The 26412-nt window shown below is 41.4% G+C and overlaps 2 non-coding genes across 2 annotated transcripts; one reads left to right on the top strand and one right to left on the bottom strand.

Annotated features, from left to right (window-relative positions):
* Window positions 1-20202: 20202 nt before the first annotated feature.
* Trnat-ugu (transfer RNA threonine (anticodon UGU)) lies at window positions 20203-20277 on the bottom strand. The gene has a single exon. It is a non-coding gene; the product is annotated as a tRNA-Thr (tRNA).
* Window positions 20278-20343: 66 nt separating this feature from the next.
* On the top strand, window positions 20344-20418 carry Trnat-ugu (transfer RNA threonine (anticodon UGU)). Its single transcript has one exon. It is a non-coding gene; the product is annotated as a tRNA-Thr (tRNA).
* Window positions 20419-26412: the final 5994 nt, after the last annotated feature.

The raw sequence follows: 26412 nt of genomic DNA, 5'->3' as shown, positions 1-26412 counted from the left end.
GATTTTAGTCATCAATATTATATTATCCCTTGGTATGAACAACAAACTACCAATGCTGGGGTAAGTTTTTGATTCCGCGGCTGTAGAATTCACATGGTTTAGAGGCGAAGAACTCGTCGAACCATGTTTGGAGCACATTTTCATCCGGAAAGGAAATTCCAGGTTGTTTTGTAGGCAGCGGAAAATGTGAATATCTGAGGGCGCTATATAAGATGAATAAGATGTATGCGGAATGATTTCCCAAGCCAACTACTGTGTAATGTTTTTTGTTAGTCTAGCAGAATGTGGGCGGGCGTTATCGTTGAGTAGCATCACTTCATGCGGTCGTCCTGGTCGTTGTTCTGGGATTGCCTCTGCAAGACGTTTCAGTTGTTGACAATAAATGTTAGCAATGATGGCTACGAATCGGGGAAGCAATTCGTAGTACACCACATCGGTGCTGTTGCACCATGTGTGAGGGCTTTCCAGCCCACGAACAAGTTTCGAAGGACATTTCGTTCAAGCTGAGGAAGTTCCACTGGGAGGCCCCTACATATCCTCCACGCAATCTCCATCTCCCCCCCCCCCCCATGCGATTTCCATATTTGTGGAGCCCTGAAGAAAGGTGTTCATGTCTGTTCATTTGCTTCAGAAGAAGAGGTGCATGTCTCTACAAACATAGTTCTGTTGGCAACCGCGAACATTTTTCCAAGAACGCATTGACTGTCTTGTATCACAATGAGGTAAATATATGAAAAGTTATGCCAATTACTTTTGAAATAATAAACATTTTACTTCAGGATTTTTCCATCTGTCTCGTTTTTTTGCCTGCCCCCTACTCAAGGCCGATCATAACAACATTATAGTCTTGATGTTCTGCAATATTTAGCAAGTATTTGTTTACTTGTACCTTAAATTCACCCTGTATCGCATTCAACCCTAAAGGAGTAACAAAAGGCATGGATATTGGATCTGTAACTCCTGTTCCTACATATTTTATTCTTATTGGGGAAACAGCAGTAGACAAGGCAATGCATGATCACAGGGGTTATGCGCTATTCTAACCCACACGTATGTTCATCCAGATTTGCAAAGTCACTGAGTATTGCTCTGCCTTATGGGTGCCAATGACTGCGCCTATCTGCAAGATCGCCAAGGTACTGTATAGGTTGTGATAGTTTGCAAGCAGCACTTGAGTGTTTAATGTATATGCACATGTTTCCATACTTATCGACTATGGACACATTTCTGGAAACATATGGACGTCAATAGGTATATGAGATAGGTCATAATTATTCGTCATCGTCCTCTCAGTGTACTCCATCATATTTCATAGGTATTCCCACTTATACCACGTGTACTGCACTCCAGCACCAATACGTTGAACACTTTAAGTTTAAATTGTTACATCAAAGTCACCATCCAGTGCTAAGCCTGCGTTCACACATTTCAATCTCCTGGCAGTCATACTGTAAGTTTTGGGAAATAGGCGTATTCTGGAACCATTTAACTGTTGCTAAGTGGGATGAGGAAGCTCCTTAATTTTGTGGCCAGAAATTTCACAGTGGATGAGCCATCTTGGAGGGGGAGGGGGTATGGGGTAGAGCAAGGCAGGCTTATCTTGACTCATGACAGGTATCAGGTAACATTATGACTTGAATAGCTAACATGCAATTGCCCAAGAGGTGAAGGTGAGGTATAAGGCTTGAATTAGGCTCCCATATACACCTTGATATCGTGCTTGAAGGAGCATGAGTTAACGATTTTGGGTGTTTTTCGTTTTTATCTAACATTTTATAATTTACTTACTTTAATTTCACTAATTCCTGAAATTGGTTAAATTAAATTACGAATTTTGAAGCGATTGTTAATTACAGTTGTAAACATAGTTTTGTAGCTATGTGATGAAAATACGATCCTCATTGGATTCCAGGTGGCAGGTTTCCAAATTTTTAAACGTAGTGAGTAAATGAGTCATACTTCCAGGCGACATGTTTTCGCAAAACCTACATTCTGGTCTCTTTGATCTTACGCCCACTGCAATTGTAATTGATGGTGTCATTGAATAATCATGGGAACACAAGTGTTGTCTGCTGTTGATCCCCTTCTTCAACATCGTGCACTGAATTGTCTGCTCCGAAACACTTGCGCCCTCAATAGGACTATACTCTATCGTCAGGTATTCCATAGATGGACACATGTCGTGTTTTACGGAGCGGGCGAGCCTCTGACCTCTGTGAAGATATCCTAATCGTAGTTTTACGGTTCTTCAATCACTTTCCACAGAAAACCACGACAATAGCACGTCAACGACCGATCAGCTTCCCGTTTCGCTGATGTTCGTTCCCAAGCGTTGGGCCATAATAATCAGACGTTTGTCAGTGTAGCTCATGACAGCGGATTTCTTCATTTGCAGTCTGTGTAGTACCGTAACTAAAGTGACGTCCTATTCGTCTCTGCTCCACTTTTACACTTTGCTTGGCAATTCACATGCCAGAAAAGCCATCGGATGGCATTCAGTCTCGCGACGGCAGTGTTCTGAATGTTTTGGTTCATAAGTAAACGTTTTGAAGTCTAGCCCCTACACATAGGCGTCCTGACCTTGGGAGGGGGCCAAGAGGGGGCGCTTGCCTCCTCCAGGAATCTGGGAATAACCTGTAAATTTTTGCAGAATTCTCTCGAATTTCTAGCAGTCGTTGTCTCCGAGTTTACTAATCTGCAGATTTAATATTGCCGACCATGACGAGAACTACTGCAACCTTAAACTCAGTGTATGTCTGGAGTTTTCTTAGGAGTCACCATTTCCACGGGAAATTATGTCGATTCCTGTATGTGGCTGCAGCTTTTGCGCTGAGCTGCACTCAACGTGCATACGAACCTTTATAGAATCGTGAAGAAGTAATGTCTTCAATTTTTTCTGTTACTTTTTCATTCAGCCCTTACTGAGCTGCAGTGAAGACAGTCTAAAACCCACACGCATGGGTTCCGTCACTGAAACCCGTCATAAAAAAAATGGCAACAATATAAGTCATCCGACCCCAGATTCCATAAGAACGTTCCCTCTGCTTGATGCACAACGGAATCACAAAAGTAGATTCCCATTTGTCTGTGGAAAAGGAAAATCCATGATGGCTTGCTGACTGTGCACTCAGTTTTCCACGGCAAAAGCTATTTCAGCGCACTCAGAAAACAACCATGCTATAGTGTAACTGTTTACAGCTATTCTTAATTCCAAATACATCAGCGAAAAAGGAAATTACCATTTTCTGTTCTGGAAGAGAGGGAAAAAGTGCGAAATTTCAAGCTCGAAAATGTGTGCTCTCGAGAACTGGCTCCTTCTCAGAGATTACAGGTGCAGCAGAGCGCTGCATGTGGTCAAAGAGATGCGAATTATGTACTTCTACTCGCCATGCTACATAATGATATGACGACCTGGAGAGACGAGGACTACCTTGGTATACGCCTAGGCCGATAAAAGTTGGTTCTATCAGCCAATTTCGGCATGGTTTCTGTAAATTTCCCACATTATTCTAGTCGTATATTGGCCATCAGCTGAACTTTACCTAACCAGTCCAAAAATGATAGTTTTCAAAACACATTTTGCTCAATATCAGTCATACAAGTTGACACTAAAAAACAGAAATCATGAAAGTAATGCAGCAAATTCATATGGTGAACATATGTGAAGTTTGATTAACAAACAAAATGTTATGCGTTGCATCAGCGTTGAATAAGCCTGCTTTAAAGATTATTGCCTGCTTCTTCAATTCAAGGGTATTGAGGTAACATTTTTCATGATATCAAGGACGATGTTCTCAATCATTTCGACTTCTTTTTCCTATTTCGGTATTTCAATTTTCAGTTTCAATCTAAGTCTATGAGAGCACAAACAAATTATTTTTCGAAACCGTTTCAAGATTTATAAGTCGTTGGATACCACGAATATAGTTGTATGAGAATGTCATTTCATATTGTCGAATTAAAAAGGTTTATATTCAAATCTATAACATAAAAGATTTACTTGGCGTATGCTATTGAAATATTCTTACTGTTTAGGTACAAACGTAATCCACTTTAAAAATGCTGAGAAAATAACTATAAAACTTTTGAGATACGTATGCTTGAGTACGACATGTTGGAGGACTAATTAAATCAGTTAATTCAACACCAGCAAGTTTTGAAGCTTACGCCCTCTTGGAAAAATATCTGCGGACGCCAATACCACTGCGTTTTGACTTTCTTCTTAGCAACTAATTTTTGTTCCGTTGACCCATTTCTATTTGTCACAGTAACCCATCCTCTTTCAGTTTTTCAATTTGTGAGCTGCGGAATAGAGAGAAAGGCTGATTGTCAAGTTTGTAGACATATATTTTCAAGTTTGAACACAAAATCTGTGAGGACTATTTTGGGCGCTGTTCTACTGTTTCAGTGGCGTTGTGTTTTTAATGCAATGTTATCGTATGCGTTTCTAGAACTTGAATCATCAAATTTATTTCCTTAATAGTTCGATATTTTCGTTTTTGGAGCAACAACTGTCTTCATTAACTTACATGAATGTAGAGCGAACAAGTTATTTTGCTCACCTGATTTGCAATAAGGTGGACAGATGTGCTGCATTACTGGAATCAAATATGTTCAACAGTTTATGTCGAAGTTTCATATAATTTCAAAAACCGATGTTGTTCTGCTACGTCCTCGGTTCTATGTTCAGAATTATTGCGCTTGGTAATAGTACAATACGACATACTTTCGCCTATTTTATTAACTAAATATTATTATCACCCTATAATGAATTCATACAATTACCACAAAGTTCTTTCATAGCGAAATGCGTGACAAGTTGCGAAATACAGGCTAACAAATGAGACTAAATCACTTGAAACAAAGGCGAGCTTTTCATAACAGTACTGGCCTACCTGCCCAGTGACATCACTCCTTGGATGACAAGGCTGTGCAAAACACAGTGTGCTGCAGGAAGCCGGAATTCGACCCTCTGGGTAGAACTCACTGGCAGAGGTTTGCTTGCGTGTCGTCTCATTCCTTTTTCGTTGGGTCCGGTGCCTCATGTTCAGTCTAAAGCTGGATAGGAAGGCGCTATCGTGTGTAAGATGTACTCTCACTCTGCCTAATTAGGAATGTCTGTTACTCATTGACATTTTCTGCAACGAACATTGCAAGTACGAACAACGACTAAATATTATGCTTGTATTCCGTGTTTTCCGAGCCATTAAAATTTCTGATACACATTAAGGGTCGATTTCTTCCAGTTTTTAATAGTGGGTTAATGGGAGTACGACACCAAATTGAGGATTGAAAACAATAAGGTGCAAGTATACATTCAGAGGCAAACATATTATTATGCTAATTTAGGATAATCCCTATTTACTTGTTGTTCTGTTCCATGCCACCCCCTCCCCTCCCCTTCCCTTAATCTATTGTTCTCCTTTTTTCTGTCACATTCTCTACCCCTCCCCTCCCCTTAACCTACTGTTCTCCTGAGCTTGTTGTTCATTTCTGAGCCACTTTCCATTGTCACCCTCCCATCTGCGAAATCCCCAGGCTCCCCTCTCCCCTTCTCTCTCCCCTTAACCTATTGTTCGGTTCTGAGGCACTCCCCCTCCCCTAACCGCTATTGGTGCACTTTCTGAATTTAGTTTGCTTTTCAAGGGGGATTCTTGAGCGTTTTTTTTTTTGTCACCCCTTTAATCTCTTCTTCTCTTCTGACATACTTTTCCCCTGTGGGAAACCCCCAACCTTCCTCTCTCCCTGCTCTCAGTATTTTTTCATTGAAAATGAGCAGCTTCAGATTCAAATAATTTGATCAATTTAAAATGGTGAGAAATTCACCCAACTCTTATGATGTTAGAGGAATTAGCAACATCCACCATATTAAATCTATTTACTAAATAATTAAACCGAAATGCTTTTGTATGGGTCAATTTTTCTTGCACCCTACTGGCTGATGCTGATCCCTTCTGAAAGTATTGGTTGATTGATAGACTCACTTGACTATTCGGTAGGAAACCGATTGCAGTATACAGAATATAGTTTCAACAATTTGTGGAGAAAGTTCTTATTTATTTATGTAAATAATTTGTAGGATCAAAGGCAGTGCAGAATATTGTTTATCTTAACAATTTGTGGGGATTAATTTCACATAGTTTATTTCTTTCTTTCATGCTACTAAATATTGCTGGAATCTCTTTGTGTGCTCACAGTTTGCAAGGAGAATTTTCGTATAGTTAAACAAACAGAAACTCTTTCCATAATAGATCACGCAAATGCAGTTGAATTCCGATCACATACCAAACATACTAGAAAAGGTACTGACCTACTACAGTGGCCGGCACGAAAATAGGGCTTCAAGGTCATCTCACTGTCTTACAGCATTGCCATTTATTTTATAGTGATAATTTCCAATGTTCGTAAAAATTAAAAAAGAAATTAGGCAACTCTATTTTTAGTCTAGAATATGAAGGAGTAGTTTCCAAAAGAAAATTCTCACTAGCTGCTAGGAAGCAAAATGAAAACTAACGTTACAAGAAAATTTGGAGGAAAGTAATGTTTTACTTCAACCTGTGGTAGTAACAGAATCAGTTGTGTAATTGGATTGAAAAAAAATGAACATCCTCAAGGTTTACAGATGCATATGCTGCGTCTTTTATTTCGGAAACATAAAAGTATTCTGAGATAAAAAATAAAATATTGTAAGAGGTGTGAAACTGTGCCGACTGCTTGGCGAAAATGTAGTTGCTGATGAATTTTCGTTCTGTAGTACTGCGAAGAAACTTCCCGCGAGAAAGTTGTTAACTACAAAATTATTTTTGGTAACATTTCAGACATAATTATTGTATCGTATCACGTACAGAGGCAAATTACTTGCACGATATTCCGTGCGCAGCAGCGCGCGAGTCGTTGTAGGCCGTCGCCAAGAGTTCTGTTTGGACGGCTCGCTTTAATATGACCGAGAATATTCCCTACTTCCCGAAAATATTTTACTGGCTGCTAATACATATCCTTCGTCATATGCATCCATCACTCAAAACGCCAATATACGCTGCGTAAAAGTAATTGTCGTTATTTTGAAGCCAATATTTTCACTGAAGTCGAGCAAGATATTTGTTCGAAAGGTTTTGCGAAACCCAAGTTTTATCTAAATTTGCTGTAAGCCTATTATTCTCAGCACGCAATACGTGCTTGGTACACAAAAACCTCGTTCTTACTACTGCAATGTCCCTGTCTTGTGTTACAAATTTCACCCATCATTACAGTTTCTAAATTAAAAACCAAGTGGGCGGAGGGTACAATGCATTGAAGTGACTGGCCAGAATAATCAATTTTATCACGGAAATTATCCTGTATTTCTCTAGCCATCGGATACTATCCTCTGTCATACTAAAGTAATACAATTCTACGTTGTAGCTTTCTGTAAAATTCGTCAAATGTCATAGATTTCTACGCTCTTCTGGAGAATCAGAATAGGTGCTGGGACTGTTCTGATGTTATTGCACTGTTTATTATACAGTCGATACAGTAGCACCACAACGTTTTGTCATTTTATGAACTGCATTACCCTTACTACGAAACAGCCAGTAAATCCTTCTATGGAAAAAAGGAGTTAAATTCCTAATGTACAAGCAAACCGAATGCATTAAGATTATATCCGAATGTAAAGACATTCGATACAGGTTTTTACGAAAAACTGTCATTAATTAACACAAAATTGACAATCTTATTTTAATTGACAGTTACTGTCGAGTAAACTAATCGCCACCACTTGAGATAAATTTGTCAGACGTCTACTGTAAGGGAAAACATTCGCAGTATGTCCTCTATAACTGAAATGAGTAGACAAACATTTAAATAAAGTCAGCTTTTTACATAGACGACACTTACCTAAACTGAAGGAACTTCTCGCTCCATCTCTGCAGATTCACTGTCGCTTGTTTCAGCCAGGTGTATTATCACAGATTACACTATGTTGTCTCTTAAACCCTGGTTCAAGAAATCAGTTTCTTGCAATGCTTCTGCGTGTTTTACGCACCTCTTCCAGTCCTGCTGAGTAACATTGCCAAGAACTTCGTGTGTTAGCTTCTCGACATCAGCAATTTTGAAAGTAGTATTTCTTTTCACTGGTTCTCGTTTTACTTGGGCCCATATCAATTCAGTGGCATTATACTGGCAGTGATACAGTGGTAGACGTACCACTTGGTGTCCCATTTCGTTTGCCAGTTGATCTAATTCGTAAGTCTTTTTGTCACCAACGATTTCTTCCTTAGACGGGAGTTCAGCCTTCGTTTCATCAACTTAAAATGATACATTCTTTCTCTTTAACCACTCCATAATATCTGCCTTGCGCCAGTTTGAATGTGGCAGCTTTTCTATTTGAATGGAGTAGTAGCTGGCGTTATCCATCACGATAATAGACGCTTCTTCCAGCGCAGACAACAGTCGAATAAATCAATACTTAAGAACTTCTCCATTCATTTGTGATTGGTAATCGGATTGGCTAGAACTCTTCCCGCCATGAAAAACATGTTTGGCCTCTGGTATGAAGCCTGTGGTTAATAACCAGAGTGGGCGATGATTAATCGGGCACCTCTACCAGTAGGCAAATTTCAAACCGCCGTTTCCTTTGGAGTCGTGTCATATATACTTATTGGTGTGGTTCTGTGAAACCCAAGTTTCATCCAAGTACTCTACAGGCCTGGTGTCTTCAGTACGCTGGAAGTGCATTGTACTAAAAAACTTCGCTCTTGCTGCTGAATGTCTCTGCGTTCCATCAAGAATTTCCGTCCGTCATTACACTTGTTGAATTGGAAACCATGGGAGCGGAGAAGATGAACGGAGGTCTCTGAGCCCGAGTGATTAATTTTTTCACGGAGGTCAGCCTGTATTTTTTAGCTGTCGTAATATCCAAGTACAGTTCTACGCACTAGCTCTTTGTTAAAATCGTCAAAGTCGGTTAATTTCCGTTCACGTTCGTTTCCCTTTCTTGGAGAATTGAAACAGTCATTCAAGTCTGGAGATTCTGCCAATGACACAGATTTACTAATACGGCCTACAGTTGACTTGGAGACACCACACACTTTAGCAGTAAGTTTATGAATTAGCGTAAAATTTAAGTTATTCCTCTCTTTTTCATTGTCCGCAAGATCAGTAAAAAACTTGAGCACATTCGAGATGATAGTTTTCGATTGTTTACGAATGTCTTTCCGCCCTTTATGCACTCCGACCGGAGGACTACTACAAGTAGGCCGTTGTTCCTTCATTGTTGTTCACTACGGAACACACGTCAAAGCACCTTTCTAAAGACAGTAAGACACTGAGATCAAACGTGAACACTCGATATAGCACGGTAGCACTGAGCTTTCAGCTGCTCTGACCTACCGCACCGCTAACAGTACCTACATGGCAACAAAGCCCGAGAGGCAAATGGGTCACAGCCCGCCGCCCCTGCTGTTTTGTAGACAGGTAAGAGTTTGTAGGAAGCACCAGCTTTCCACTGCGGAAAACATCAGATGTGATGTCCTGCTCTGATCACGGTGCTAGAGACTGGTGGTGGGAATAACACATCACAAAGAAACGTCGCCAATAAAGACCTTGACACACCACAAAGATCGCAAACTAACCCTGCCTAACATGTATACCACAAACAGACTATATAAAACACGAACTGGCTAACCGCTCCAAGCAGATTCACAGTGCTAGAAAAATAACTCCCTACTTTGCATTTTGCTGGGAGTAACACAACATGACTGCCTACAACTGCGTCTGGAAGCCTTGTACCCAAGTCTATGGACAACTTGTGAATGATCCCGGCACCCAAAGTGACACTGGTACACTGGTGGGAACTACTGAAGGATGATTACATTACAAAGAGTGATGTGGTCCATCCCTACGTTTACAGACAGATGAAAGCAAATTAAAAAAAACATCCGCCATGCATTGGGGGTCTTGTATGAATAGACATTTGAGAACACAAGCACCCCCCTCCATGCATATCCACAACCCACGTGATAATAAAGGCAGGTAAAAGCATACTGAGCAGTAGTTTGCTACTCACCCACACTGAGGGTGCCTCAAGCATCGCAACCTGGACATTCCAGAGACCGCAGAGCAGAAGTCAATGTCCATCTGACATATGATATGTGGGAAACCACCAGCTGCTCTCTCTCTCTCTCTCGACTGGCTACTTGCTGTTTGTGCGTGAATCAATGTCTCCAAACATGCAGATGTAGGTTTCCATCCCTTCTCATAATACTGTGTTCCTATTGGCTAATGAAGTAGACAAAGGGAGAGCTCTCGGAATTGCGATATAAAAATTATATGAAATAGTTAATAGCAACTGTTATATTAGTTACTTAGCGATTCATGGAAGCCAAATAGATCACTTAAAACACTCACCACCACTTTGTGATGATGGTTCTTCATAATAAAACATAATTTAAACATCTGAAAATCATACTCAAAAATTATGCAAATAAAGTAAATATATTTTTGCCACAAATAGACTGTAGCGTCAAATATATCCAAAGGCTTGTATGCACCTGTGTTCTGGAACTAGTTCGACCTCCTCCACCTCCTCTGGCGAGAAAACCCCTCCAATCGTACAAACTCGCAATCGCGAAGCGCGCCCTGTCCACTGGCTGCCAGAGAGACGCAGCCACGCTGCTCAAGACTTGGCATCTTCACACATGTGCCAAGCCGTCATTTGCGTGCACATCTCCAGCCACAACAGACGCTGAGGGGCCAGAGAGACTGTTACTGTGACCGCCTAGAAGTCAAAAAGTCAGTTTTCATGTGTGTGTGTGTGGAGTGCAAACACTCGCCATATTGAATCTTCTCAAATTTGCTCATAAAAATCGGAGAATACTCGCAACACACGCAATCGTGAAGACTGTTCAACACATATCAAGTATTAGTTCGCTATTGACCCACCCAGAGGGTGACAGATTGGGCAACTACAGTCTCATACCTTGCCTATCTACTGTGCGAGGCTCAGCAGTGGCTCACGCCTTAAGCCTGATATACCCATTCAGTCCCACCGCCGGCTGCCTCCAGCACACGCGTTGATGCCAAGAAGAATCGTCCTAGGATACCGGCTGCATATTTATCAGTGTAATTACAATTAAGTATTGTAACCACAGCACCAATCTGGTGACATATGACAATCATCGAAATATCATAAATACCTTCTCATGACGGCTGTGTCTCTAGGAATATCACTTTCCCACATAGATCTACACTCCTGGAAATGGAAAAAAGAACACATTGACACCGGTGTGTCAGACCCACCATACTTGCTCCGGACACTGCGAGAGGGCTGTACAAGCAATGATCACACGCACAGCACAGCGGACACACCAGGAACCGCGGTGTTGGCCGTCGAATGGCGCTAGCTGCGCAGCATTTGTGCACCGTCGCCGTAAGTGTCAGCCAGTTTGCCGTGGCATACGGAGCTCCATCGCAGTCTTTAACACTGGTAGTATGCCGCGACAGCGTGGACGTGAACCGTATGTGCAGTTGACGGACTTTGAGCGAGGGCGTATAGTGGGCATGCGGGAGGCCGGGTGGACGTACCGCCGAATTGCTCAACACGTGGGGCGTGAGGTCTCCACAGTACATCGATGTTGTCGCCAGTGGTCGGCGGAAGGTGCACGTGCCCGTCGACCTGGGACCGGACCGCAGCGACGCACGGATGCACGCCAAGACCGTAGGATCCTACGCAGTGCCGTAGGGGACCCCACCGCCACTTCCCAGCAAATTAGGGACACTGTTGCTCCTGGGGTATCGGCGAGGACCATTCGCAACCGTCTCCATGAAGCTGGGCTACGGTCCCGCACACCGTTAGGCCGTCTTCCGCTCACGCCCCAACATCGTGCAGCCCGCCTCCAGTGGTGTCGCGACAGGCGTGAATGGAGGGACGAATGGAGACGTATCGTCTTCAGCGATGAGAGTCGCTTCTGCCTTGGTGCCAATGATGGTCGTATGCGTGTTTGGCGCCGTGCAGGTGAGCGCCACAATCAGGACTGCATACGACCGAGGCACACAGGGCCAACACCCGGCATCATGGTGTGGGAAGCGATCTCCTACACTGGCCGTACACCACTGGTGATCGTCGAGGGGACACTGAATAGTGCACAGTACATCCAAACCGTCATCGAACCCATCGTTCTACCATTCCTAGACCGGCAAGGGAACTTGCTGTTCCAACAGGACAATGCACGTCCGCATGTATCCCGTGCCACCCAACGTGCTCTAGAAGGTGTAAGTCAACTACCCTGGCCAGCAAGATCTCCGGATCTGTCCCCCATTGAGCATGTTTGGGACTGGATGAAGCGTCGTCTCACGCGGTCTGCACGTCCAGCACGAACGCTGGTCCAACTGAGGCGCCAGGTGGAAATGGCATGGCAAGCCGTTCCACAGGACTACATCCAGCATCTCTACGATCGTCTCCATGGGAGAATAGCAGCCTGCATTGCTGCGAAAGGTGGATATACACTGTACTAGTGCCGACATTGTGCATGCTCTGTTGCCTGTGTCTATGTGCCTGTGGTTCTGTCAGTGTGATCATGTGATGTATCTGACCTCAGGAATGTGTCAATAAAGTTTCCCCTTCCTTGGACAATGAATTCACGGTGTTCTTATTTCAATTTCCAGGAGTGTATATGCTCCTTGTGACAGGACACAAGTTTCGACGTAAAATCTCTCATACCCATTACGGCCCTCAGTGTGCTGAAATCGCAGTTTTCCACATCTAGTCTATTCCTCCCTTATGACTGGGCATAGACCCACCCCCAGAATTTTCTTTCCACATGTTGAACACTGACCACAATAACTTTGCACTCTCATATGTACACATTTCAGACTAGCAGTTTGTATGTTTATAGCGCCTGAAAAAATTAAGATATGTCTGAACTCACACAGGTTGGGTGTCTCCATTCTCCTCAGCTCTAGGAAATTATTTGACATTTAGGTCTTCCAACCAATCAGATCCGAGAGCAGGCTGCAGGTATTTTCAATCAGCACTTTCAGAAGGTGTTGCATCCCACCAGGACTCTCTGAAACAAGTGTTGTATAGCACAGGTATCTGGCAGTATGTGATAATCAATAGCACTCTTGGGGACGAAAGGGTTGGAAAGGTATCACTGAAATGGACTGGTGTACCGTAATAAACATCACAGTCGATAGTGCGACAAAGGACATGAGAGAATCTGCTTATGGGAAGCGATGGGATGACGTTCTGCATATCCATATTGTCTGTCCTGTTTGTAGACTATGGTAGTTTCTCGAACCACTGCAGTACTTTATTGTGCAGCTGTTTACAAAATGTATCTATCACCTTTTACGGTCGGATATATTCGTGAATGCGTTGAAATCACAATTCCCCATGTCAAATCTCCGCCCAGCCCCCCCCCCTTCCCATTAGACATACGTAGCATTTTACGCGAATAGTAGTCTGGTCACTTCCCACACACGTCTGGTGATGTATCGGAACGCTAACCACAGTAACTTTACGTTACAACAGCATAACATTCCCGACAAGTATCTTGATTATCATTTCTAGGTGTGTAGCATCCGAAAAATTATGGTGTGTTTACATTCACACCAACTGGGTGTCGTTTTGCATGGCCTACCATAGTTTCTCAGTAGTAAAACCCTCTTGCCACATTATCCTTATCGCATGTTCGTCGAGGAATAAAAGACATAACTACAGTTAAAAAGCTCTCACACCTTTTATTTTTGTTGCGTACGTTCCTGCACTATAGTCGGCGTTTGCCAGATCAGGAAGAACTACCAGGGCCCAGCCAAGTCATAGACACCTGCTAAATCTCTGGAAATCCCTTCATATTCTGACAGCAGTGGTCCATAGTTAGTAGGCTATCTACAGTAGTTATCCGCCCATGACTGACTAGGTTGGGAGCTATCTTGACAAATATAGCACACTAACGTACAGGAGGAAATTCACAATCATGCACTATATTTGCGGACCGCACAAAGAAATTCAGAAGCTTAATACCCACAGTTCAGCAATACCGAATGACAGTCTATAAATATCCCCCTCTACATGTCCTAATCTCCTTTATCGTAGTCCTATGATTGTATTGTATGGAACTGGAACCAAGAAACGACGGAGAGCCATCGTTCCCTCTGTAGCCTTCAGTGGTTCACAACCCCACAACAGGCTCCAGCAGTCCACTCATCCCACCGCCGCCCCACATCGAACCCAGGGTTGTCCTATGATTACTAAGCTACAAATACAACAGTGTAATGGTGTCAGAGTCTTCTCCCTATCTCTTTCTCTCTCCACCCCCCCCCCCCCCCCCGCCTTTTGTAGCATCCAACAGAGTAAAACGAAGAACCATAAAAACTTCACTAATTTCGCCTGGTAGAGAACCAAATAAGCTTTTACCATGTCTCTCTCTTCCTACATTGAGGAACCAATTGCCGTCCACCTTGTTGACATTCACCATATGTGATTATCCCATTAAATATACATGTATTGGTCAACTGGAGCAGGTAGCCAGTGACCGAAGTCGCTTCCAGGTTTTGTAGCCTGTACTGGAAGAAGACCATATCCCACTGACTATCAGTCACAACAGAGGGTTCTTGAGTTGTTGTTTCATAAGCAATTTCATACATTGTTTTCTGCTGCAAAACATGAAAGCAGTGCATGACTACAGCTCTGTACACAGCTATACATTTTGTTTCTCTACCATGACTCTGAGGTCTGTGTCTGGTGCAAAACCGGCATTAACATGCTTGCATCCAATGGCTCCCACAGGAAGCTGCACATCGCATGGTGTAAACTAAACTAGTCCTACAACACACAGGATGTTTGAAATAAAAGACATAAGCAGTTTTTCTAAATCACAAAAAAGTGGGGTACATGACAACACATGAAAACTGGAAGAGTTTGAGGCATTGTGGAGTGTTCCCAAACAATTTTCCGAAAGGGATGACCTCTACATGTAATCTCACCTTTCACAGTGATGGAGTCACAGATGTCACAATCTTCCGTTTTCAAAGAGACCAAGAGCACTGATTCTTCATACTGGTGGTGCATTTTTCACCCAAGTATATCATCACCATTTCAGTGTCCTAGGGGGTGGTCATCCTGACCTCCAAATCTTTGGGAACTGCATCTTTCATTTTTATGACTCAAAATGCATAACACCATGTAGAACAAGGGGGTATTCTGCAGGTACTTAAACCCATAGAGCACAGATAGGATGCCCCATCTGTTGTCAGTTCCACTGGTGGAGAAATAGAATGATTTTCATACACCCAGCAGAGCATGTAAGTACCCTCTTCTCCCCACATTCTTGTCATATTTTCATCAGTTTCGCGTATTTTCCATCAATTTTCGTAGTTTTACTAGGTTTTTTATAATTTCTACATCTACATCTACATTTATACTCCGCAAGCCACCCAAAGGTGTGTGGCGGAGGGCACTTTACGTGACACTGTCATTACCTCCCTTTTCTGTTCCAGTCGCGTATGGTTCGCGGGAAGAACGACTGTCTGAAAGCCTCCGTGCGCGCTCGAATCTCTCTAATTTTACATTCGTGATCTCCTCGGGAGGTATAAGTAGGGGGAAGCAATATATTCGATACCTCATCCAGATTTTAAACGCATTTACCCAATTACTTTCAGTCCAAAGCACCACTCTCGACGAGTTGTTGTATCACTAAAACATCTTATCCTGTCGATCTCGTGATGCTACCGGCCAATGATATTGCAGCATGGTTCTCAATTTCTCTATTATTACTAAAGCACCCGCTCCACTAATTTGCGAGGATCAATACATGTGGACGTATCGCCAAACCTGTTACACTGCTAACATCACATGGCACCAATACTGTGTCTTAGTGCAGGAAATAGCCATCAGCAGAGAGGAGCTGCAAAACTCCGTTCCTCAGGTGAAACACTTTATGAATTTTTGAAGATTTTATTTCAGTTTGCCATCTCCCCCTATGTGAATGGGAGTCAAAAAGTATTCTCGCATTTATTGGATAAAGTCAGAGAGTGAAAGATCTCACCAAAACCTTTTATTATTATCACCCCAACAAACGAATTACATCCATAGCAGCAATATGCCCTCTATTTCGAAATAAGCTGCCCTTTCATGCTCAGATTTTAGCATGCATGCTGCGTCATACACGATCTCTCTAGATGCATGTGTGCTGAAGAGGTCACCACTCCTTATGTGTAACTAGTAGATACAGACCTCATACATTTGAGAATGTTGTGGTGATATAACAGACGATTAAGAAGAAGGTGAATATTTTAAGAAGAAGGAGAATATTTTACGACAATCTCTTGTCCTATCCATTCTGTAGTATTGTTATTGTGTTTGGATTCCATACTAAGAAGGTACTGGAAAGAGAGAAATGATCATAGAATGTAAGTACACACTCTTAAGGTTAGGTGATTCTGTGCTTAAACTTGCTATAGTGTTAAAGCAGTATAGCTGATATATTAGTTACTTGGAATGAAATGCTGTTAATAATCCAATGTAGCAAATGTATTTCCAGTACCTGACATACATTCACCCTGCAAGGTTTCTACAACTCGCTGTGGTGACAAACTTTAAAATGATAAAGCTACTAACTTCTACACCAATAGGAAAAAGCATAGATTCGTTGTGGTACATGCACTATATAGCTTTCCAGATGAGTACAGAGCCCACTGTAACACCCAATTACGTTTTGGAAATTATGCTATGACGACATCAGTCCTATAAAATAATCATCAACAACGGAAAATTCATGAGACAAAGACATCTTATAAGGAAATGTGAAATAACATGCTATGCTGCATTGAATCGTGAACAGAACACAGTCTCTTCCACAAACATCTGTCCAGTAAATATATACACAGGGATTGCAGTACCTTATAAACCTTAGAATCAGTGCAGTTATGAAACTGAAGTCTCCATTTATGTCGAAGATGTAGTATGGAAAACAAGTACTTCACATTCATCTTCACTTCTCTAGAGAAGTTTGACAAAATAGGTTTCCCATTAGTTTGGTGGAAATGATTAATCACATATGCATTGTAAGTCCTATGCTGACTGTGGTATGCTGTTAGCGACTGCAGGTAGCTAGCACTCCAGATCACATGCAGAATGTGCAGTTGTATACGAGTCAAATGTAGGTTATACCACACAACTGATACAGCCCAAGAGAACAACAGAAAAAAAATTTATAATTGTGTGGTAAATGAGCTGCCACATCATCTCCCTCTGTCTAGAATGCATCATCACTCTGCCATTAAATCATACCTGTCAACCGATTACTCCATCTACTTTCTATAATAATTAAAGTCAGATACATTTCAATTTAGATGCAGGTGGTTCTATTTTCTAGGAAAGCATGCAAGACAGCAGTCAACTTCTATGCATCCCTATTACCTCAGTAGACATATGGCAAAATGTTGTCAAAAATAATGCAGCAACTGTGCTGTAAGGTATTTGTTAGCTGACACTGTATGCTTGTGATTAGTAGAGTACAGAGAAGCATGGTCAAACACATTATCCATTCTGTAGTTGTATATTTCAGTCTCCCAAGCTGGTAATACAATGCTCTTTAGCGAAGGACACTTTATAAAAGTCTATAAGGTGGTTGCCAAAAACTTTGGGACCACATTTGGGTTTGTGATCCGAAATAAATAAACTTATTAATCTACATTTCATCCACTTTAAACAATGTACTCCAGCTGTCTTATTGCTGTCCATGAAAAATTACTGTTTCCCTGGTTCCCACTCCTTCGAAGTCAACTTGGTCTAGTATTTCTCTTGCTGTCACAGACTCATTCCCACATACGAGAATTTCAGAAACGTAAGTACTCTCTCATTCCTCCTCAATTTCCCCATATTTTTGCGTATTTCCCTCAATTTATAACTGTTTTACCGATTTCATGTCACTTCTCCTCATGTCATCATGACATCACTTCTGGCCACATATTCTAAGATAGCTTGTAGATGTAGGACAGTGCAATTGTGCTGTACTGTGTGTGCATGTATTGGTTTCCTATTGGGGGAGGGGGGGGGACCACAGACCATACTTCGAACTTACCATTGGTTAATCCACCTTCAGACACAGTGCTGGACATATCGTGAGTGAGATTCACCTTTGAACCCTACCCTGGCCTTAACGCATGTGGAATCACCTTTGAACAATATCTCAGCTGTAATGTCTTGTGGATCAACCTCCAAACCCTATCCTGGCCATAACGCACAGTGAATCCACCATCAAACCCTGTCCCAACCGTAATTCATAGTTGATCCACATTTGAACCATATCCCTGATGTAACAAATGGTGGATCAATGTACGAGCTCTATCAAGATCCTACCCTGAACTTGCCCTCTGCCATGGGGCCCCAACATGAAACTAGTGGAAAGGTTGTGGTGGAGGAGGGTCCCTGTGTTCCCAACATCAGTGCATACAAGGCCTTGAATATATGTAACACTATAATCTATTTGTGGTGGACATTTAATTACTTGATTTATATAATGTTTACATCTGATTCTCAAACATTGAAAATTGTATTTTGAGGGGGGATGAAAAACTCTGCACGTCTGGAGACTTTGGTTTGTGCACAAACTGGAAGTAGCCCCATGAGAGAGAGTGGATGTTGTTTCTTAGGTATCAAATGTCAATGGACACTGACTTCTGCTCTGCAGTCACTGGACTGTTCAGGTGTTGAAGCTCAAGGCACCCTCGGGGTGGGTGAATAGTGAACTACTGCTCAGTATGCATCTGGCTGCATTCATGATTGCACGAGTTGTGGATGGAGGACGGCGCCTGTGTTCCCAAGTGTCTCTGCATACAAGACTCCCAACATATGGCAAATGGTTTTGAAAATTAGTTACTTGGTTTGCTTTCATCTCTCTATACACTCAGTAATGGACCACATCACTCTTTGCGATGTGATTATGTCAGTAGTTTCCCCAGTGTTACTTCAGACGCTAGGATCATTTGCTAGCTGTCTGTGGGTCCGGGCATAAGGCTTCCAGACACCATGAGAGGCAGACGTTTTGTCACGCTGGTCCCAGCAAAGTGCAGTAAGGGAGCTATTTTTCTAGCACCACGCATCTGATCGGAGCTGTTGGTGGGTCAGTGTTTTATAGAATCTACTTGTGGTATACATGTTAGGTGGGGTTAGTTTGCAAACTTTGCAGAGATTGAAGATTTTTATTGGAGATTTTTTGTGATATGTGATTCCCACCATCAATCAGTAGCACTGTGCTCGGAGCAGGACATCATGTCTGATGTTTGTGACCGTAGAAAGGTACTGCTTCCTACAACCTCTCACCTGTCAGCAAAGCAGCATTCAGTGTTGCCGTCACCTGGCACTTTGTTCAGGGACAGTGTGAATTCTGGTGGGAGGTTCTCACTATGCATAGTAACTCAGTACTTTTTTGATTAAGTTTAGAGTGTGACTGGAATGTAACTACATGTGTGCAGTTTATTATGGTAAGAGATTCTAATAGTTTAAATATACAAAAACTTCTCCTGCAATTTGTGATCACAGAAAGAGATCCCTGCAATATTTAGTAGCATTAAACAAATAAATAAACTGTGTGAAATCCACCCCCACAAAATGTTTAAATAAACAATATTCTGCACTGCCTTGGCTCCTGCAAATTGCGTAGATAAATCAATAAATAATATCCCTGTAATCAATTTTGTGCCATATAGCCAGCCGAGTGTATCAATCAATCAGTGTTTCCAAAAGGGGCAGTATTCACCAATAGGATGCAAGGAAAATGGTCCTACACAAAAGGATATCGAATTAATTAATTAGCCAATCAATTTGATGGAGTGGTTCCCTTACATCATAATGGTGGGGTGAATTTCCCCCCATTTTAATTAATAATATTATTCAAATTACTCAGACATGACCTGAAGTAGCTTGTGTTCAATGACAGAATAGCTGGAGTGGGGAGGAGAAAGACTGGGGATGTCACAGACGGGAAAAGTGTGTCAGAAGTGAAATATAGGTTAAGGGCTGTGACGAAAACAAAAGAAATGCGTCAGAATCCCTGTTCAAAGACACACAGAATTCAAATAGTGCTCCAGAATCGGCAGAGGGAGAGGCAGAAGTGGCTTCAAACTGAAGGGGAGGGGGAGAGGGAAGAAATGATAATTAAATAGACACCCTAGCTGCAAACAGGCGTTGATGTACTTCATTGGGTACATGTTGAAAATGTGTGCCCCGACCGGGACTCGAACCCGGGATCTCCTGCTTACATGGCAGACGCTCTATCCATCTGAGCCACCGCGGGCACAGAGGATAGTGCGTCTGCAGGGATGCACTATCCTCTGTGCCCGCAGGGACACACTATCCTTTGTGCCCGCGGTGGCTCAGATGGATAGAGCGTCTGCCATGTAAGCAGGAGATCCCGGGTTCGAGTCCCGGTCGGGGCACACATTTTCAACATGTCCCCAATGAAGTACATCAACACCTGTTTGCAGCTAGGGTATCTATTTAATTATCATTTCATTTCTAGCAAAGCTGCATGTTCATCCACGGTAACTGTTCTTTCGTGAACAGATACTACCGTCATATATAATATGGAGAGGGAAGAGGTCAGCTAGTGATTTCTCAGAGGGAAGAAAAGTGGCAGAACTATAGGCTAAAGGTAGGGGAGGTTAGTGGAAAGGTTGACAAAGAGTGGAGAACAATAGGTTAACAGGAGAGGAGGGGCGGTGGTGACATGAAAACAGAACAATAGGTTAAGGGGGATTATCGCCAATTAGCATAACAACAGGTCTGCCCCCAGATGTATGCGTGCCCCCTAATGTATGCAACCGACAACTTGTCATTATACCCCATTACTCCACTACTGATTTTTTCTTCTGTCTACCGGTGAATAAAGAAATCGACTGGAATGGAGGAGAGTTTAAGAAACAGAATTAGCAGTCAACGTTTATTTTTAGGTTCTCCTTTTCTCCCCCCTGTCTCACTTGCGGCAAAAGCAAATTTATTCTTCTGATGAAGTTGGTCATTTATCCCTAACATGTGATACGGCGGGAAGACGCGCTGTCATGCGCCGTTTACTATATATACTTATTCTAATAGTTGAAGAGTTAAGGCTGTGCATATCAGGACCCAGAAATTTACCCTGAACAGCGTAATTTCAGTCACTGCAGATTAACACATATTTCAGTGAGTGGAACACATCAATAAAATTCAAATATGATATACTTAAACTAATTGTATATTTACATGCTTTGCCCCACGAATATAATCAAAACTGACTATAGCATTAACTTTTTTATTTTCTATTGATCCAAAAGCGGGCGAACATGTCTTCTGCCGATTAGCTGTTGTGGAGTACAGTTTCCTTTAAAGCTGGAACTAGGTTACTCCTGAAGCCGTAGCTCCTGAATTTTCAGGTAAGTTATGTGGATTTTATAAACGTGTACTAAGAAACTATAGGTTTCTAGACGAGGTTGCAAATGTCACCTGCGTGCTCGACTTAATGTAAATATGCAAAAGGAATGCAAGTGCGGTGTTTCTGCAAGCCTGCTTCATTACCCGAGAAAGGATACTGCCAATTACAAGATGCAATTTCTTATAGTTATTAAAATTTATTGACGAAACAAGTTAGGCACAAATGCCTGAATTAGCGCTAGTTGCGTCATTACAGGTCCTTGTTACAGACCACATTCCTTAAGTCTACATTTGTAGAAAAGCACTTCTGAGGCTGCTAATTACTTTTGGTCGATGCAGTCCTCCATTTTGCAAAGTGTGTCAAATTATTTTCGTGTAAACTTACGGATAGGTCTGTTCTGTACGGAAGTTCCGTTCTGTTAATTACATAAAGAGGAGTGCTATTCAATTACCATTCCCTCCGAAATTTTATCCTAACTCAAAAGTCTTTGCTTGTTGCAAACATTTGAAGCGTGCTTCGTTTTAACTTATAATAGCGTAAAATTTTCCTCCACTTTCTATAACTAAAACTGGTGAAGATATCGTGAAGTATTAGAAACAGAAAGAGACAATTTTATGTAAGTTCTGGCACCATACGGAATCAGTAAAATTTAAAAGGGTTCATATAAATCTTACGATATTATGGTTGCGTTGTTAAATAGTTTTCACTGCGCTCAGTAGACGTTAGAATATCCACCAACGTGTATACTGTTAAATTGAAGTTTTTTTTTTTTTTTGTTATGGTTTTAGGGCGCAAAACTGCTATGGTCATTAGCGCCCGAAATTGTAGGTATGAAATCTTTCTTGCGCAAAAAGTCCTGAATTTGGAATCATTGTACAAGTTTAACAGAGGTACCGTAGTTCATGTACTTAAGGTACTTCGCTGCAGATATAGGCCTACTTTATGTCACGTGGCTAGAAACTAATGCTTGCTATTCTTATTAAAATTACAAGAACGAAATGTTCTCGTATTTCCTAATACAATTTCGACAGTACGTATGAAATATCGTAGACAATCTTTACGAGAAACGGTATTAACCAATAGCATTTCAGCGAGGACGAGGGCGGGAAAAAAAGGCGCCATATTTCTATGATACTTACTCTGTCCGTTTTGCTACAATTCGGTACGTTGGGCGGTACAGGAAATTATATTCTTTCCAAGGTATATTACGCCTCCTCTTTTCATTTATCTCACAAGCAATTATCGTACTTAGTGGTAAATTTGAGAGCGCATATTTCGTTCGTTACTAACAGAACTGAAAAGTGGAGCATTTTTAGTCATGTTTCAGTTTTCGACTGGCGTCATGTGCATAACTACCAGTTAGCTTTTTTTTCTGTTGTTACAGAGGCGCTGCGTCATTTGCGTAATGGCAACAAATGGATCATCAATCTTGAAGGTAACTAAGCTCCCATATCAGGGAGTAAAGAAAATGTATTTGTATTACAGAATCGCTACTTATATTACTGTAGTCTTTTATAATTACCGCTGTTTTGGTTTAGATGTGAAGATTCGTAATTCCCACTCCCTCTATGCACCATCACTTCCTATTATCTTGGCTATGCAGCCATGTATTCCTGACAGTTCCTGAGACATATTATTTCCTATTTATCAATGAAACTAGAAAAAAAATTGCATGTTTGTTCTTGGTATGCACTAATTGCATGGCTTAGTTGATAAGCGTACCTTCATCCACATTGTTACTCTTAAAACCATAGCATAATGCACACCAGATCCTACATACTTCGTACGTGATATTGGCTTAGTGGGGCCTCAGCGGCCAATTGTGGAAATTAGTGTAGCTCCCCATGTACACGTTATGTAAGTCATGATCTGAATCCCATATTTTGCAACAGCAGAATGATCATAAAACAATTTAGACGGTATGTAATGCTGTGGGAAAAATCTATCATTATCATTATTATGTATTTGTATAACATGTTTTATCAAACCCCTACTCTGTTTTAGGTAAGTAATCCTTCAATGTATAAAATGTATTGCATAACAGGTATTTTTAGCTGCCTTTTTAAATAAGTGTATTTTTGCAATTTCTTTACTCTCTTTTAGTAATTTATTGTACAGTTTTATTCCTTGGTAGAAAATGCTGTTTTGAGTTTTATGTTTATTTTTTCTTGGTAAATGTAAGTTGAGTCTATCTCTTGTTGCATACTAATGGACAGAGCCGTTTGTGCACTAATTACCAATGTTATTTTTTATCTGTACAACTGACTGGTAAATGTATTCACATGGAGCAGTTAGAATCCCCAGTGTTCTGTACAGATCTTTACAATGAGCTCAACTAGTATTTTTGATAAATTCTGTTGGTGTTAGTGTGTTGGGGTTTATAAATCATTGCATTACATCAGAGTCATTGGTATTTAAACTCATCATCAGTGACAAACCATGTCTAAAACAGTACAATATGTCTGATATAATTGTTTATAATGATCGCTGCAATTTACAAGTAATTGATTACATTTAAAAAATAATATAATAATAATTATTGCTGTTCATAGCTTCATTTAAAATAGTCTGAATGACCTCAGTTTTGGCATTATAACGTGCTGTACTTTATTTACTAACACTCACATTTGACAACTAGAGTTGATAATTTTCTCAGGAATTTGTTAAGGCGCTACAGACCTTCAAATCAGAACACAAATGCTGTACTCAAGTACTTATGGTAAAGCTGGTTTTCATTCACACAGCGTAATTGGAGACATATGCCTTAGTAAAATCTGCCTTAATCAGTTAATTTACTACCTTTCTGAATCAGTTGTTGCATTTAATGCACATGTATATTGTACAAGACAAGCAATTTATCACATGTTACAAGTAATTACATAGTAATTTTCCGCTGGATACCAGTTTCACTAACTTCGTGGTCTTCAATCTAGTGGAGTGGGTACTGAACCCAACTCACTATTATTCATGATTTCATATGAGGAGTTAATTGGCCATTCAACATGATGCAGTGGTAGTTGGGTCGAGGGGAAGAAAACCCTTTTAACTAGAGTGGGTAGAGGCGAGGGGTGTAGAGTCTTTTCTAGATTTGCAAGGGAAATCCTTATGTAACATAAACTTTTGTTACTTTCTTATGTTAACTGCATGATGAGTGTTGGGTTGTGAACTGAATATAAACTATTGGTGAATTCTTTCATGAGAGATGAAGATTTTTCAAACTTGTCCCTAACATGGAATCTCTACAACTTTCAAAACAGACCCAAGGCTTGTTAGACAGTCAGCCAAGTAGAAATTTATAATCTCACAATTTTTAAGAATGTACTCAGAAAGTTGCAGCCCGCAACACCAGGCATTGAATGATGTGATGGTATGTCACACGAAACCATATTTACATGTAGGTGTCTGTGAGCATCAAGCTGAAAAGGTTCAGTATATGCACGCTTTCTGAAAAGGTATCCAATGTGGTTACAGGAGAGAGTAGGCCTATCAGTCAAAACAAGAAAGAAGTTCTATAAGCTTAATATCTGGAAACAAATACATTATGGGTTATGGACCTTGTGTCTGATGATAGCTATCTATTGACACATCAGAATGTGCTCAGTGTAGCTACAGTCCTTTGTATAGATACTTAAGTTTGCCTTCTCAGATTATCAGGAATTTGTGCAAACACTCCTACCTGCTGTCAAATTTGGTCACATGAATACGACACATGTTTCTGTATAGTGTGCATGTTGTTGATGGGTGTGGAGTACACCAATGCCCATAAATGCCGCCACTGTCTAAAACTTAAGTGATAAACATGACGTACATCATCTCAACTGGTCCCTTGAGTTTCTGACGAACAGCACATGTTAATTTGCCTGATAAATGTATATTGACCTATGAGTTTCTCACCCACAGCTCCTGCCTGTATATAGGTACTAAAGCAAACCAAAAACCCTGCTTCCATGACAGCTCCAGGATTTGCATCTGCTTCCACTTACTTATCATGGTACTTTATTATTTTTCCATTTATCATCCACAAATAAAATGAAAGCTGTGAATTGCCGATCTCCTGTGCACTGCCTTTGAATCCATTGGCAGAACTGTAATCTGGCATGGAGGACCTTTTCATGTAGAACTGAACACTCAAGAACATGGGTTATGCCTTCAGCAGCTACAAGTCTGCAGACATTAGTATCAGGATCTGTTCTATTTGTTGCACACTTGCTCCTCCATATTTGGCATGCAAACTTTGTGATGTCAACCACAATCCTTTGTTCCCATAGTATATGTTCCTGTGTCTTCAAGTTACTGGAATAGCTTTTTAATATTTTTTGAGATGTAATGCAAAGTGCTTCCCCCATGAACCATGGACCTTGCCGTTGGTGGGGAGGCTTGCGTGCCTCAGCGATACAGATGGCCGTACCGTAGGTGCAACCACAACGGAGGGGTATCTGTTGAGAGGCCAGACAAACATGTGGTTCCTGAAGAGGGGCAGCAGCCTTTTCAGTAGTTGCAGGGGCAACAGTCTGGATGATTGACTGATCTGGCCTTGTAACATTAACCAAAACGGCCTTGCTGTGCTGGTACTGCGAACGGCTGAAAGCAAGGGGAAACTACAGCCGTAATTTTTCCCGAGGACATGCAGCTTTACTGTATGATTAAGTGAAGAAAGATTAAGAAAAGGCAAACCTACGTTTCTAGCATTTGTAGACTTAGAGAAAGCTTTTGACAACGTTAACTGGAATACTCTCTTTCAAATTCTGAAGGTGGCAGGTGTAAAATACGGGGAGCGAAAGGCTATTTACAATTTGTACAGAAACCAGATGGCAGTTATAAGAGTCGAGGGGCATGAAAGGGAAGCAGTGGTTGGGAAAGGAGTGAGACAGGGTTGTAGCCTCTCCCCGATGTTATTCAATCTGTATATTGAGCAAGCAGTAAAGGAAACAAAAGAAAAATTCGCAGTAGGTATTAAAATTCATGGAGAAGAAGTAAAAACTTTGAGGTTCGCCGATGACATTGTAATTCTGTCAGAGACAGC

The sequence above is a fragment of the Schistocerca nitens genome, chromosome 3 (assembly GCF_023898315.1).
Source record: "Schistocerca nitens isolate TAMUIC-IGC-003100 chromosome 3, iqSchNite1.1, whole genome shotgun sequence".
Lineage (NCBI taxonomy): Eukaryota > Metazoa > Arthropoda > Insecta > Orthoptera > Acrididae > Schistocerca > Schistocerca nitens.
This window is presented reverse-complemented; position numbering and strand designations above follow the sequence as displayed.